Raw genomic sequence first — 12863 nt, 5'->3', positions numbered from 1 at the left:
GGCGCTAGGCGCCGCGCGTGCTCTGACGTACAGGCACCTTGCTAGCAGGCCAATGAGAGATCGCAATTGGGGCTTTCGAAACCCGCGGAATGCGGACGTTCCCCGATGTTGTCGCGATAACGAATGGCATGGGGACGTGGGGAAAATAAGCGGCTTTCCAACAAGACCAAGATGGCCGCGATCCGACGAGCGATCGCGAAACGCGCGGGGCGCGAAGTTCCACTTGTTTTCATTGAACTCGCTGTGTTAGGGCTCTGCGGGGACATCGTAAATATCATTTTTTTCATGTTTAGACATTGATTTCGACATTGAAACTTTGCAGGCAGGTACCTTAGACTACAATTAATCCAAATATGTGAATTTTGAAAAACGTGAAATTTCGCGTTTTTTGACCATTTTAAGACCCGCGTCTCCCCTTAAGATACAGATACAGGACAGCAAAAACACAAACAGGGTTAGATTTGAAGATTCAGATAAAATATGCGCTATATGTAAAGGAGAGGAAAACATTTGAACTTTTGATTCTAATATGTAAGGAGCTTATTGCTGCTCTTCCGAAAGGTGTGACACACAAACCGGGTGCGCTAAGTTTTGCTGGAGAAGATAGAATTGTGGATTACAATGAAGTAGATGCAACAAATAGAAGATTAGTGTGCTGGTGGAAATTATCTGGGGAAAACTGAATGAAAAACAACTAAGTAGCACACCCGGGGGACAGGAAGAAAATTGGGACTCCCTCCCTTGTGTCTCTGGAGCAAGGTCTCAACCCTGTGCTCCAGTGGGTCTGGTGTTGGGGCAATGCCGACAGAAAATGGGCGACTCCCTCGACGGGAGAAAGAGGAGGGGGATGCGTCTTTTGTGTTTTTTTACCCGATCCCTTAAAGGAATTGTCCGGTTGAAACCCGAACTACTTCAGTTTTTGCACTCATTATGTCGAGGGAGCCTTCATATAGACAAACGTCACTTTTGTTTTGATATACAGTCGAACCTCGTTATATCAAACAGTGCGAGGACCGTGAAATAATTCAATATAACCAAAATTCTATATACAAAATCTCACCAAAAACGCGTCAAAGTGCAGCGCGATTTAATCACTAAAAAGCTTGCGGCAAAAATGACTACTCACGTGAAGCGTTAAAACGAACTATTTATTTCGGCGAAAAAAATGCCGCAGCGTAGATTGCTTCTTGGAGTTGACCGCATGCCTTATTATGGCCCACTCCACGGTCTCCAAGAAGTCCACAAGCGCCATACTATTACCGTTGGAATTGCGCTGCAGTAGCGGCATAAAAGCGTCAAAGTAGCCACAGCTTTGCCCAAGTCGGCGAAGTTTTGTGCTTGGCGGATGAACATGAAGTCCTTTGCTTTCTGTTGAAGCATCGGCCCCGATACCGGAATGTTCCGAGCCCTTTCGTCCATAAACCTTTTCTGAAGTGATCTTTCCACCTTTTTGAAAACCGGTGTCCGAACACAATGAACGCCGGAGTGCATGCTTCATTCAGCCTTCGATTTGATGTCACTTTTCGTCTTCAGCAGCACGCTGAAATTTTTTCGCGGTATGTTGTACGCTTCGGCAACGCTGGACTTCTTTTCTCCTTTTCCAACGTGGCAGATGATTTCAAGCTTCGTCGCAAATGTCAGCGGCGTACGTTTCTTTACGTTTTGTTGCCATCAGTACGCCATATGCGGTTGACACAATGTCGGAGGAATTAACACGGAGGAACGAAACTGCGGGAAATACGCACAGCGCATGAAAAGAGCGATACTGGCGAAGCATGCTGGCGATACCATTGAGCTGACTGGGCGACTGAGCCCGTATGCCGCCGAGTCTGGATGGCGCTCCCGGCACCATAGGCATAAAGCTTTACGCAGGCATTCACTTGTAAAATTCGCTAACGCCTGCTGCATCCTCCGATGTGTTGCGGGAAAGCCTGCTGCCTGTCTCCGGAGCGCACGCTTTCCGGCGCTGCGGAGTTCGATATATTAATTTTTAAGCCGACAGAGTTTGGTACAAAAAATTTAAAATGCATGTAATTCTTATGACACTTCGACAACGATTCGATATAAGCAATAATTCTATATATCCGTGTTCGATATAATGAGGTTTGACTGTATCATCTCCCCTTATTAATTAAACCTGTTATGAGCGAATATACAAAAATGCACCCCCAATTTCGCCAGTGTCGATGGCCGATATCCGTAGCTGCTGCGCAACATCACAAAACGCAAAGGCTTGTCAGATGGTCGGGATAACAAGCGTTGGTCGATGGATGTCTTGTATTTTGTTTCGAATTATATAGTCTTCTAGACTGTACCCTACTGAAATATGTTCCAATGCAGTTCCCAAGCGTGTGCAAAAAAATCTCACGCTTTTTAGCAGGATATTACTTGAAAACAGTTGTAAGCATTGAGCAAACGTATGCCGTTTCGCACAAACACAACTCCGACGGCCACCCATCGAACTATAAGCGCTTGCAAAGCAAAGGATGCAGATTTTGCCTCTGAAGTGGCACCTAGGTACACAAAGCGGCATCTGGGTACACATCGGCAGATCCACTGGATCGGTGATGAGGCTGCGGGTCGTTCCCTCAGAGGCGATGTCCGCGGGTCGAAGGCAAACGGCGAATCATTCAAATGCATGTCGTCACTTGACTTGGACGAGCTTGGTGAATCGTAGCCACGCTCCATTTTCGCACACGAGTCAAATAGAATCTGGCTGCACGCGTGCTAAATACAACTTTTGGCATCGTTTCCAGATGGCCTAGCTGTTGGTTTCGGTTTCGCTGAATAATCAAATCGATTGATCCGATTTGGGCGAAGAGTGGGTGGACGTGTTTGAATAACGTTGGCACAGCCTTGCACCTCAGTTTACGAGCCTTCTGTCCGCTTAGAGCTCGGCTCATCACTCGTTTTCTTTTAGATGATTGCTGCATAAGCGGGATCTCGATCTTGACGGGAACCCGGTCCCTACGCACGGCGACGATCCATTTTGCTCGTCATTGCAAGTCTTGCGGAAAAGTGTGGAATGTCACATCTCGGCTCGCATGTGCTGTCCGGTGGTTGTGGCACCCAACCGCGCTACAAAAATCTCACCCACCCACAAAACAAGTCGAGTGCAACAACAAAAACGAAGCATACTGTGGCGTTCACTTGCAGGCCAACGACGAGACAGAAATCGTGATATTAAGATCCTGAGACTGGGATTGAAATTTCAAAGAAAAAGTGCAAGAAGACAGAAAAAGGGGACAGGACAAACGTCTCAAACTCAGCTCCGTTTGTCCTGTCCCCTTTTTCTGTATTCTTGCACTTTTTCTTTCAAATTTCATTCCCAGTCTCAGGATTTTAACATCGTGATCAACATACATCAGCTTACCTGCACCATTACAATTTTTTCGAGACAGAAATGATTGCGTTGCGTTGTGCGACGTCAGAGGTCCAATGTTGCCAACGAAAGCAGTGTTTATGCTAGGATGTGACTGGAGCAGTAGAAATTCGATTACTCATGCAGATGGGAATATAAAATTCAGATATTGCACTTACAACGCGTCTCGAGACAAGAACAATGATATCCAATTGTTTTCTCAAATACAAAATTTGACCAAACAATCCCTTTAAGGGTCATCCCAGCAATCACCCCCTTCCCCCAGTCCCCAGCCCAGTGATATGGACAGAAATGCATTGGCTGAAAAGGGGCAGAATCACATTTTTGTATGTTTTTATGCTAGGTGGCACAAGCTAATGCCTGTTACAAGGGGTACAACCATTAACATCTATCCTTCCACCCATCCAGATTTTGACCAAACATGTAAACATTGTATTTTTATATAATTAAACAAAGGCGAAACTTCCTCGACCTAAAAGTACTTCCGGCTGGACTGCACTTTGTGTTTCAATTACCAAAAAAGAGCAGAGTGTCTCTGAAGCTTTTCTTTATGTAGAATCCGAAAGGGTGTGTCAAAACGATATACCATGGATCAATGAGTGTACCTAGACCATATGAGGCCAACAATAAGCAGAGCTGCCCATTGGGCCTCTGTGCTGAAAGTTATGTGTCCCCTTGCGACAGTACATTGGAAACCCAGCCGTTTACACGGGAGAGACTCAACAAAGTTGGTAACAAATCAACTGAGGCCATTGTAATAATTTTGTTCATGGGAAGTGAGTGCGTGCACCATCTCACGTCGCTTCAATAACTGCCTAAGTGTCGTGACAGTTCAAATTGGTCAAATGCTACCACCAGCAACTCGGCGGGCATTCGGCGGGTTGGCTGTTTGTCAAGCAACTTTGCGCCCTGATGTGATCTCTGTTTTTAAGAATGTAGATCCATTCTTGTACTGCCGAATTGTACTGATGCTTCTTTTGCCATGTCTTTTTGCCCAGTTTTTAGCTGTTCAAGCAGGCAATATGCACGTGTTCATAAGTGCTCTTCGACGTGGACTTACGAACTAGCAATATGCTAGTTCTCAAGTTGTCTTCGACGATCGTGCATGAAGATTATTGACTCCCTGCTCGCTCAAGTGCACTGTGCTGCCGAAGGTAGCATTCACTGGAGGCCAGAGTTCAGTCAGTTCCTGCTCAGCGCGAGCTTACGATTAGCTTTCACAACGCTTCCACAACATGCATTGCACTCCACCAACATCGTAGTTCTTCTCCGATCTTGGTGGAGAAGAACTACGATCGCTTCTCCGAAAAGAAGTGGGGGCTCGTTCTGACGCCTGCTTTCGTTATGGTCTCTTTTCTTTCTCTTTTCTCAAACTCTCTTTTTGGCCGGCAACTTTATGGACGTGTATTATTATTCGCAACAAATGTTTGATATCTGCAAAAGCAAAGCAGTAAAACAGCAGTAGCATCTTACCTGAGTGATTAAAACTGCTATTTTAAATTAGGCCTGTCGTACGTTTGGCGGTATTGCAATAGACCATTTGCTATATTACCAAAGCATCAAGGCCTTGCCCGTATGCCTTGGTAATAATATACACGCCTTGCCCGTATAAAAGATTCAAAGTAGATAATCAAAATAAAGCGTTCACGAACGCACGTGCAAGATACAATTTGTTTTAGGTTTTTGCTTTAGAAAATTTACTACTGCTAAGGCCAGCACGTACGGCGCGTGGAACACCGATCCCTGCATTCTCCTTGATGCTTGAATAATATATCAAAAGGTCTATACAAACTTCGGAAAACACGATGGCCACGCAGTTGATTGCAGGGGTTGCAATCATGCTCGAGCCGGTAGTTCAGTTTCGCCGTAGACATGTGTAAATGTCTACGGCGAAAGAATGTGAACAAAAGCATTTTGCTTTAAAAAATCAAATTATTATTATTGCATTATTAGATGTCTAAAAATAGTCAGCAACTCTTCATGCATGACACCTATGGCAGCATATGCTTCAAACTACAATGTAAATTTAATTATACTTTTCGTTGTCTGAACGTTTGAAAGCGGCAGACAAATTACTCTTTCAATCAATCTTTATATGCCAGCCTCTCTACTCACTGAAGAGTCAGGTGTGTGCAACCTACATATAAAAATAAAGCGAGGATTCCTTGTGTTTGTGTGAAATAGACACATATTCGAAGCGACTGGCCACAATTGAGTCCAGTGCTACGCTCGACGGCCACAGCCTGCGGAGTTTTTTATTTCGTGGAGATCCTTTCAATCAAAGCCGTGCAGTCAACCGCAAAGCACTATGGCATCTTCCTAATCACCGGGCATGCGGAACACCACAAAACGCCGATTAAATTACAAAACACAAAACTTTACCAAGATGTTGCCTTTTAAAAGCATGCAACGAGTACCCAAATAGGAAAGGATTTTCGAACCCTGTCAAGGTGGCCAGAAGTGCACGGAATACAACTTCTAGGAACTTAACACTTAACTTGCCCAACATTCACTCAGCACTGCCATGAACTTCCTTTAAAATTCATAGTTTGTTGCTTTTGCCTTCTCCAAGCCCAACACTTTTCACCATGCACACCTTTTTCTGGGATTTGAACTTCCTGTAAAGACGCTTTACACACGTGCCAAATTACAACCGCCATTGCTGACCTTCTCCTGTCTTACCGAGATAGCAAGCCACTGAAGAGGGCTTTGGCGAGCCTCCACAAAAACATACGCTGGGGAGAAGGACACAGTAGAATCTGAAATGGCAACAACCTGCCTTGCTGTGGCAGGGATGGACGCAAGTGATAAAAATAAGAGGGAACAAAAACTGAAGGTTGGTTATGGCAGCGTCCATGCACAGCTGCTGTAAAGCATCTATAGGCCAGGAGCCAGAGTTGCGCGTTAAGCCATCTTGAAATCCTAAGTGATGCGGCAAAGCCGCTTCTCGCATGTGTAGGAGCCGTGCTCTGTCGATTGCGGCCGGGCACGTCACTGAATTCGGCAGATAGAGGCGCCGCGCATGCCGCCGCATTTGGAAAACAGGGAAATAGGAGGCAAAAGCAGGGTAACAAACACTGGCGCACGTGCGCAAAACGTTGGCGAACCGACTTTCGTGCATGGCGCAGGATTCTTTGCTCCTCACACGATTGATCTCGGTGAATAGCGGCGCAGAGGCACATGAAAAACAGACGCGCAACTACGGCTACCCATAAGGGAACTCTATTTGGACCCTACTGAGGACGCCTCTCTGGTGGAGGATCTCAGAATTAGCACGAACCCTAGCAGTTTGGGATCAGCTGTACAACAGCTGCGCTAGACTACGACCGGCTGTAGTCAAGCCACCGCCACTATTCTATGTTTAATAAATAGGTGGAAACAATAAACTTACCGTGACCTGAAGACTGATTCGGTTCCATTTGAAGTGTTGGATGGGGTCAGGCTCCAAAGACACCAGCCAAACGTCGTCTCACAGAAGCCAAGCCATTTCCCACGAGGCTCCCGTAACTGTAATCGTGTTGCACATTTAGTCAGTGGGAGGTTAGTGAGCCCCAATCGGTGTCTGTCGTCTCTACTGTAAATAATAAATTCTGCCAGCAAAGTACGACCGCTAGCCCGGGGTCCTTAACGTGCATCGGGCAGTGGCGACACACGACCGGACGCCGGTACGATGCTCATTAAGATCGAAACTGGCAGGGGCAGGGATTAAACCCTGAATCCCCGAGTTCAGCAGCACGAGCTTTCATCCACGTTATCTGAGCTGCGGCGCAATAACACGTCTGGTCAACGGCCCACCTCCACTCTTCTAACCGAGTTCAGAGCTGAGAATGAGGAATATTTTTTGCCAAGCTGAAGGCAAGCTGCAAACACACAAAGAAGGCAGGCTCAGAACTCGCTGAGAAGTAAAAACATACGTAACCTTCAGAGTAACGTCAGCCACGGTGAGTTTTAACGCAATGTCCGCTGTCAAATTAGGTTAACCAGCTGTCGGATCGTCCCTGCAAATGTTTCGAGAGCTGCTAAACCCTTTCCACGGTGCAAGCATTTAGTTTACAATGGAGTGACATATACTTTGATACTCGTGTGCCCAATATTTACGAGACCTAAACGTTGCTCCTATACTTGGTGCCAACTATTTCGTGCTACATTGTGCAGCCTAGTGTAGCTTCCACAGTGCCGCAGGCATGCACTGTGGAAGCTGCGCGAGGATCAATAACGTAGCTCAACATAAAATACTGTAAACGACAAGATTTTCGAGGGCTCAAATTTTCATGAATCAGGCCAAAGTTGAAAAATTAAAATTATTCGCAGGTTCTAATTTCCGCGAATCCAGACTGACACCAGACCCCCCCCCCCCCCCCCCCCCTTCCGGCCCGGTTGTCTTTCCATCTTTCTAGGATTCTGCGGCTTCAGTCAATCAGTCAAAATCTAGAAAAGGGAAGACGGCGGTAGGTTGTGTGACTAATGGTCCGGAAGTCACTGCCGTTACCTACAGCTTCGAGACGCCGACAAAGGCAGTGTTAGTGTTCACATCGGTTTTCTTCGATGTGAACCTTTCTTGAGTTCACTTTTCGAGGTCACACACTCTGCATGAAAGGACAACCGCCAAGGGCAATGGGGTCAAACCAGTGTGTGTAAATAAGTTAAGGGTCCAAACTAACTGGGTCATGACTAAATGGAACAGCACGGAACATAGGACAGAAGGAACAGGACAACACGAGCGCTGTGTTGTCCTGTTCCTTCTGTCCTATGTTCCGCGCTGTTCCATTTAGTCATGAACCAACTAGCCCATCAAAGCACACTAACTGGGTCACACACCCTTAACCTTTCTTGGGTTCACTTTTCGAGGTCACACACTCTGCATGAAAGGCCAGCGACAAAGGGCAATGGGGCCCAACGATTGTACATAAACCGACCCAAAGTAGGTTTAGGGGCCAATCAAACTTAGCTGCGTACCGTGGTCGTCGACGCCAGCACGCTCTGTGTCAGTGCGGTACGTTTTCTTGTGCCCGTCAATCTGCTGTCCCGCAATGTCCTTACTACGTTACTTCAAGCCAGTGGTCGAGAATGCAGAAGATCATCATATGCCGGGACTGCCTCACCCACAGGTATGCAAGACCACACGTAATAAGCATTCTTTTACGTCGGCCAATCGAAGTGCTAATGCCGCTTTTACCGCCGTGGACTCCCGAAAGCGGAAACGAGGGCCCTACTCTGCTTACAATGACAAACTTAGATGTAAGATTGGAAAATATGCTGCGGAAAATGGGACAATTGCTGCAGTGAGGAAGTTTTCCGATGGAAGAGAAAAGCTTCTCAACGAGAGCACCGTCAGGGGGATGAAGACCTCCTATATCCAAGCCTGCAAGTCCTGTCATTCAAAAGAGCTGGCTACCTTGCCTGGTAAACTTCGACGTGTCAAGCCTGCGCTTGGAAACTTGGATGATGACGTACGGGCGTACATTGTGGAGCTCAGAGAAGGGGGCGGGGTTGTAAACTCCAGGATTTGCATCGCTGCTGCACTGGGCATTGTGCGGGCAACAAAGCCCACACTCTTGCCAGAGTTTGGTGGGACTCTCGTTCTCGACAGACCCTGGGCAAGATCTTTCCTGAACAGGATTGGATTCGTCAAGCATAAGGCCACGAAGACTGTGCAAAATTTTCTAAACGATTTCGAGGGTGCCAAGAAGTTCCTGCAGACTATCGATGAGATAGTCTGCAACCAACTAGCCCAACTTAACATTCTGTTGTGGTCTCAACATCCATTTATTTACCTCAGTCACGTCTATTTTAGCTGAATCGAAAGGGTGTCACAAAGTGGGGTAGGTTATGACTAGAAGGAAGTGCTACCAGTCATGAACAACCAACTAGCCCAACTTAACATTCTGTTGTGGTCTCAACATCCATTTATTTACCTCAGTCACATCTATTTTAGCTGAATCGAAAGGGTGTCACAAAGTGGGGTAGGTTATGACTGGAAGGAAGCGCTACCAGTCATGAACAACCAACTAGTCCAACTTAACATTCTGTTGTGGTCTCAACATCCATTTATTTACCTCAGTCACATCTATTTTAGCTGAATCGAAAGGGTGTCACAAAGTGGGGTAGGTTATGACTGGAAGGAAGCGCTACCAGTCATGAACAACCAACTAGCCCAACTTAACATTCTGTTGTGGTCTCAACATCCATTTATTTACCTCAGTCACATCTATTTTAGCTGAATCGAAAGGGCGTCACAAAGTGTGGTAGGTTATGACTGGAAGGAAGCGCTACCAGTCATGAACAACCAACTAGCCCAACTTAACATTCTGTTGTGGTCTCAACATCCATTTATTTACCTCAGTCACATCTATTTTAGCTGAATCGAAAGGGTGTCACAAAGTGGGGTAGGTTATGACTGGAAGGAAGCGCTACCAGTCATGAACAACCAACTAGCCCAACTTAACATTCTGTTGTGGTCTCAACATCCATTTATTTACCTCAGTCACATCTATTTTAGCTGAATCGAAAGGGTGTCAAAACGTGGAGTAGGTTATGACTGGAAGGAAGCGCTACCAGTCATGAGCAACCAACTAGCCCAACTTAACATTCTGTTGTGGTCTCAACATCCATTTATTTACCTCAGTCACATTTATTTTAGCTGAATCGAAAGGGCGTCACAAAGTGTGGTAGGTTATGACTGGAAGGAAGCGCTACCAGTCATGAACAACCAACTAGCCCAACTTAACATTCTGTTGTGGTCTCAACATCCATTTATTTACCTCAGTCACGTCTATTTTAGCTGAATCGAAAGGGTGTCACAAAGTGGGGTAGATTATGACTAGAAGGAAGCGCTACCAGTCATGAACAACCAACTAGCCCTACTTAACATTCTGTTGTGGTCTCAACATCCATTTATTTACCTCAGTCACATCTATTTTAGCTGAATCGAAAGGGTGTCAAAACGTGGAGTAGGTTATGACTGGAAGGAAGCGCTACCAGTCATGAACAACCAACTAGCCCAACTTAACATTCTGTTGTGGTCTCAACATCCATTTATTTACCTCAGTCACATCTATTTTAGCTGAATCGAAAGGGCGTCACAAAGTGTGGTAGGTTATGACTGGAAGGAAGCGCTATCAGTCATGAACAACCAACTAGCCCAACTTAACATTCTGTTGTGGTCTCAACATCCATTTATTTACCTCAGTCACATCTATTTTAGCTGAATCGAAAGGGTGTCACAAAGTGGGGTAGGTTATGACTGGACGGAAGCGCTACCAGTCATGAACAACCAACTAGCCCAACTTAACATTCTGTTGTGGTCTCAACATCCATTTATTTACCTCAGTCACATCTATTTTAGCTGAACCGAAAGGGTGTCACAACGTGGGGTAGGTTACGACTGGAAGGAAGCGCTACCAGTCATGAACAACCAACTAGCCCAACTTAACATTCTGTTGTGGTCTCAACATCCATTTATTTACCTCAGTCACATCTATTTTAGCTGAATCGAAAGGGCGTCACAAAGAGTGGTAGGTTATGACTGGAAGGAAGCGCTACCAGTCATGAACAACCAACTAGCCCTACTTAACATTCTGTTGTGGTCTCAACATCCATTTATTTACCTCAGTCACATCTATTTTAGCTGAATTGAAAGGGTGTCACAAAGTGGGGTAGGTTATGACTGGAAGGAAGCGCTACCAGTCATGAACAACCAACTAGCCCAACTTAACATTCTGTTGTGGTCTCAACATCCATTTATTTACCTCAGTCACGTCTATTTTAGCTGAATCGAAAGGGTGTCACAAAGTGGGGTAGGTTATGACTGGAAGGAAGTGCTACCAGTCATGAACAACCAACTAGCCCAACTTAACGTTCTGTTGTGGTCTCAACATCCATTTATTTACCTCAGTCACATCTATTTTAGCTGAATCGAAAGGGTGTCACAACGTGGGGTAGGTTATGACTGGAAGGAAGCGCTACCAGTCATGAACAACCAACTAGCCCAACTTAACATTCTGTTGTGGTCTCAACATCCATTTATTTACCTCAGTCACATCTATTTTAGCTGAATCGAAAGGGCGTCACAAAGTGAGGTAGGTTATGACTGGAAGGAAGCGCTACCAGTCATGAACAACCAACTAGCCCAACTTAACATTCTGTTGTGGTCTCAACATCCATTTATTTACCTCAGTCACATCTATTTTAGCTGAATCGAAAGGGTGTCACAAAGTGGGGTAGGTTATGACTGGAAGGAAGCGCTACCAGTCATGAACAACCAACTAGCCCAACTTAACATTCTGTTGTGGTCTCAACATCCATTTATTTACCTCAGTCACATCTATTTTAGCTGAATCGAAAGGGTGTCACAACGTGGGGTAGGTTATGACTGGAAGGAAGCGCTACCAGTCATGAACAACCAACTAGCCCAACTTAACATTCTGTTGTTGTCTCAACATCCATTTATTTACCTCAGTCACATCTATTTTAGCTGAATCGAAAGGGTGTCACAAAGTGGGGTAGGTTATGACTGGAAGGAAGCGCTACCGGTCATGAACAACCAACTAGCCCAACTTAACATTCTGTTTTGGTCTCAAGATCCATTTATTTACCTCAGTCACATTTATTTTAGCTGAATCGAAAGGGTGTCACAAAGTGTGGTAGGTTGACAAAAATGGACGCGATTGATACAACCTTGTGTCGCAGTATTAAGTTGGATAGTAGTTGTGCTCTTGAACTAAGCAATCAATTACAGTGCATAAAATCACGAAAAGGCCACCTCGTTGCCATATAGTGTAATATAGTTTACGAAATAAGTTTAACAATATTTATGATGACACAACTGAGCTAAAAGCAATAATATCTTCAAAATGTCACAAAAGTTTAAGGACGAGCCCCTTCAGTCTGCCTTTTATAGGAACACTGAGCGGCAATAGGTGACCGGCGTTTGAGCCGGAAGTTTCGTCATCTGAGACGAAGCGTCACGTGAATTCACGCTTCCGGTTCGTCCGGTGCCGGTCGCGGTTCGTCCAGCTGCATCGAGAGCCCTTCTAGGCGTGGTAGCCGTGCTGTATTCGCGGTGTGCCCCGCGGTACGTTGTTCTTACGCGAACCATGAAGGGCACAAGATGTTCCGGTTCCCGTAGAACGAAGAACGGAAACAGCGATGGGACGTCAAGGGTGTTAATAACCCGTGACAGTCTAGCGTCGTTGTCCGTTTTTGAGCGGCCCATTTTGGTACAGGTCACCTCAACGTGCTCTGTCTTTCTTCAGGATGGAGCCGCGTGAAATGACGATTTAGAACAGAGACTCTTGAGTGACACCCAGAAAAAAGTATTGGTTAATCTGCGAAGGTGGGAGCACGGCTTGTAGTACAAGGCATCCGCGAGAACGCGGGATATGATTTCGCAGACGTTATATTGCTTGCGATCTCCGTAGGCAATCAGTTCATCGCGCGACGTTTCGTCGACAAAACGTTTCATTGACAGCGGTGTCGCTGT

The 12863-nt window shown here is 45.7% G+C and overlaps 1 protein-coding gene across 2 annotated transcripts in view; it reads right to left on the bottom strand.

Moving 5' to 3' along the window:
* LOC115308667 (zinc finger protein 845) overlaps positions 1 to 12863 on the bottom strand; it is a 111136-nt gene that overhangs the window by 83695 nt on the left and 14578 nt on the right. For both annotated transcript variants that reach the window (XM_042294698.1, XM_042294697.1), the window contains exon 3: positions 6774 to 6889. The gene's annotated coding sequence lies outside the window, so the exon portion shown is untranslated. The remainder of the gene's footprint in view (positions 1 to 6773; positions 6890 to 12863) is intronic.

This window comes from Ixodes scapularis, unplaced genomic scaffold (assembly GCF_016920785.2).
Source record: "Ixodes scapularis isolate PalLabHiFi unplaced genomic scaffold, ASM1692078v2 PGA_scaffold6__148_contigs__length_123643588, whole genome shotgun sequence".
NCBI classification, from domain to species: domain Eukaryota; kingdom Metazoa; phylum Arthropoda; class Arachnida; order Ixodida; family Ixodidae; genus Ixodes; species Ixodes scapularis.
The sequence above is the reverse complement of the archived record's forward strand: the minus strand, read 5'-3'. Positions and strand labels throughout refer to the sequence as shown.